The 4,138-nt window shown below is 37.9% G+C and overlaps 1 pseudogene; it reads right to left on the bottom strand.

Annotated features, from left to right (window-relative positions):
• Nucleotides 1-3,210: 3,210 nt before the first annotated feature.
• On the bottom strand, nt 3,211-3,340 carry LOC115471462 (annotated as a pseudogene).
• Nucleotides 3,341-4,138: the final 798 nt, after the last annotated feature.

Here is a 4,138-nt window from a genome sequence, read left to right as displayed (position 1 = left end):
AAAAGTCAATGAATCAAATCAGTATCTTTTATTCAAATTGACTCATTGACTCAACACGGGCCATGTTTCGGCTTGAAAGCCTGTGTCAGGAGTCTTAACAAACTTGGTATATGAAATCAAAACAAGCACAATTGCACGCCGTGGGAAGGAGACAAACTGGAACTTTTTATCATTTGAAACTCATACAGAACAACCAACAGAAGTACATATCAAGGAAAATTTGCTCCGTGAAATGCTCCTGCCAAAACAATTAACAGGTAAAGAGCAAATTTTCCTTGATATGTACTGCTGTTGGATTGTTCTGTATGAGTTTGAAATGATAAAAAGTTTTGGAGTGTGATTGCACTTGTTTTGATTTCATATACCAACCCTTCTGTTTACTAAGCCGTGCTAACAGCTGCCGCGTGGCAATGCCGACACAGCCCATTCAAAATGAATGGGCTGTGTCGGCATTAGCACATGGCAGCTGCTAGCAAGGCTTAGTAAACAGGGGGGGCAAGTTTGTTAAGACTCCTGATGCAGACTTTCCAGCCAAAACACAGCCCATGTCAAGTCAATGAGTTGATTTGAATAAAAGATATTGATTTGATTCATTGACTTTGTCATCTCTACTGTTATATCTTCAGTTATTGTCATTGTGGAATTTTGTTCTTCTGTGGTTGTTCCCTTGTGTACGTTAACACTTTTACAATTGCCAGTAATAAGAAATTCTTATTCGTTTCGCAATTGTTTCTTACTCCATTTTCCAAGTGTTAGTGTTAAATCATATAAACAACTAACTTCCTCTTTTTTATACCAAGCCCTTGGAATTTGAAATTCATTACCCACTCAAATAAGAATAATTAGACATTATTTACAATTTTGAAAAGTACTTAAAAAGTTTCTCTTTAATAAGCATGTTCTTATTAATTGTTAGTGGAAAAATGTTGACTGATTCTGTCTGATGAAATTGTTATTTCTTTAGACTGGACTAGTTCTTTGGTTTATTGTGTTCTTTGCAGAACAGTACAGGCTTATGCAGAATAAAAGTGTCCTATGTTATATTTTATATATCCATGCACCTACAAGATTAGATATACTTAAACATTTATTGCATGTACACATTCTTTTGGGTGCAGTTTGGTTAGAATTGAAGTGAAGTTGTGATGTACATCTACATTCTATAAAATATGTGGGTACATATGTAGATTAACCATCAGGTCATCTATAGGTCACCCAAAGTTGGTCACACAAGTATAGGTGTGGTTCGCCTTTGAAGACAATTTAAAAGCTGTTTTGGCACATTCAACAGTGTTTTATATGTAGAAGTAGGCATTTATTAAATTTTGCATCTGAAGTATGTGTAAAGTTACATATGAACAAGATTACCAGGCGGGGGGGGGGGGGGGGGGGTTATTCATTTGCATTTATGTACACATGTTAGAAAATAGACATGTAAGATCATACACTAACAACTTTTGTGCATGGTAATAAGCAGGTATAAATGCAAGCACAAATTCCCTGAGATAATTTTCAAAACAAATATGTGCATGATTCTATTATTTAAAATATGCCAGCACAGTGGGAAGTATACGCATATGCATGTGCACAGTTATAAGAGAACCCCTTTTATTTATCTATCTACATACACATAGGGGCTCATTTTCAAAACAGAAAAACATCCAAAAAACGGCACAGAGAAGCAGATGGACTTTTTTCTTGCAAAAAGGTCCAAATCACTATTTTCAAAACACGTTCTAAAGACATTCTTCTATGCAGTTCATCTTCAGTGTGTCCAAATCACAAGGGGGCATGTTGGGAGAATGTACCAATATGATGTCTGCATGAGAATCTGATAATGATCCACTCAGTGGCTGTATTCTTACTTTATCTCCTTCATTCTATAAACTTGCGTGCCCAAATTTCTGACTACTGCACAAAATTTGTAATTCAATTTCTAGAATAGTGCCAAATGTACACCTAAATTAGGGCTCCTTTTACAAAGCCGCACTAGTGATTCCTGCGTGGCAAATGCGACAAGCCCATAGGAACTGAATGGGCTTTGCTGCATTTACTGCACCAGAATCTCTAGCGTGGCTTTGTAAAAGGAGTCCTTAATTGTTAAATTAGTTAAATTTGGTGCTAATTGGCACTAATTTGTGGTTATGCACATAACTACTACTACTTACTACTACTACTACTACTTATCATTTCTATAGCGCTACTAGATGTACGCAGCACTGTACACTTGAACATGAAGAGACAGTCCCTGCTCAACAGAGCTTACAATCTAATTAGGACAGACAAACAGGACAAACAAGAGATAAGGGAATATTAAAGTGAGGATGATAAAATAAGGGTTCTGAACAAGTGAATAAGTGTTAGGAGTTAAAAGCAGCATCAAAAAGGTGGGCTTTTAGCTTAGATGTTGTTCTAAAGGGGGCTAATGTGTGAGTAGTGTGTACCAAATCAACACTACCGCCGGTCTAGTGTGGGTGCCCTGTGGTAATCTTCCTGTGGTAGAAAATATTGTTCTATTGTCTACTGCAGGGAATATTCCCATTGGTAATTGGCAGCACAGCCATATTAGTGTGTGGTATCTGATTACTGCACAAGGTTAGTGTGTGAGCCCTTACCGCTAGGTCAATGGGTGGCAGTAAGGGCTCAGGCAGCAAATACCCGTGCATAGCCATTTACCACCTCACTAAAAAAAAGCCCTTTTTCCCCAGCCGTGGTAAAAGATGGCCCAGCGCACACCAAATTCAGGTGTCCAGACTACCGCAGGCCACTTTTTACCGCAGCTTAATAAAAGGGCCCCTAAATTTAGCACCTGCTATAGCACACAACTACAAAGAGGGTTTGCATATGGACAGATCAGGGGCGTGCTTTGCAGTTGAACGTGTAAGTTACAGAATACTGTCACTTAGGAGCACAACTTCCAGCTTTAGGTGCAAACATTTACACCAGCCTTTGACATGATGTAAGTGCTCATGCTTGAAGTTAGGTGCATACATGTCGATTTATGCTCTATTCTATAACGGCAATGTCACACACAATTGGTGTTATAGCATCAGTGCTTAGGGCCTTATTCTAAAAAGGTTATACTCCTAAATTTACGCTCCTAATATTTATACTCCTAATTTATGAGTATGATTTATGTTCATAAATTTATGCTTATAAATTACGAGCATAATCTATTCTGGAGCATAGAGTATGCTCGTAATTTATGAGCATAAATTTATGAGCATAACTTTTATAGAATAAGGCCCCTAGTATCCATATTTTGGGAAAAGTTTTCAATTTGCAATAATCACACCTCAGATTAACCTCATTAGCTACAATACTGCCATTGCACAAAGCTAGTGTCCATATTTTTGTGCTTAATTTGTGAATCTATCTCCCTCCACTGGAATCTATAAATGGTGCTCCAATTTCTGCATATGAAATTGTGTGCTATCCATAGGCGGTCGGTGGCCCAACTGTTTGGGGAGGCTAAAGGGGGCGGGGTTAGGGGTGGAGCCAGGGGCAGAGCTTATAGCCACAATTAACACAGGAAAAAAATAAGTAAAAATAAAATAGTCACAATACCTTTTATTAAATTTAGATATTAGATATGTATCATATGTCAAATAATAAAGTGGTTGCTCAAAGCATATACTAATCACAATCGCTCAACTGCAAAACACTATGCACACATTTGTGCAAAAACACACTCAGAACCTTACTGTACCATAACACTAGGCAGACCCTAATACACCAATATACCACCCATATAGAAAATGCAGACCGTCAACAATATGAAACAAGGGATCATAATACCACAATTCTCATGTAGAGCCACAAAACACCCTTTTAGGGTGGATAGTGTTCACAATGAGCTCCTTTTATTAACAACTATATGTAGATCCTTCAAGAGGTAGTGTGTCATGATTTAGGCTCCCTTTCCGATGTTTTGGTGCCACCTCAGTAATGCCAATACACAATCTCTCCACTGCAAAACACTATACACAAACTTGTGCAAAAACACACTCATAACCTTAGCAAACCATAACAGCACTAATTCCAAGGACAGAATGAGCTACAACCTTATGCGTGGAAAAGCAGCACTGTAATTACACCGAGCTCTAAAACACCAGTACACAACCTATTGAAACAAACA

The sequence above is a fragment of the Microcaecilia unicolor genome, chromosome 5, assembly GCF_901765095.1.
Source record: "Microcaecilia unicolor chromosome 5, aMicUni1.1, whole genome shotgun sequence".
Lineage (NCBI taxonomy): Eukaryota > Metazoa > Chordata > Amphibia > Gymnophiona > Siphonopidae > Microcaecilia > Microcaecilia unicolor.
The sequence above is the reverse complement of the archived record's forward strand: the minus strand, read 5'-3'. Positions and strand labels throughout refer to the sequence as shown.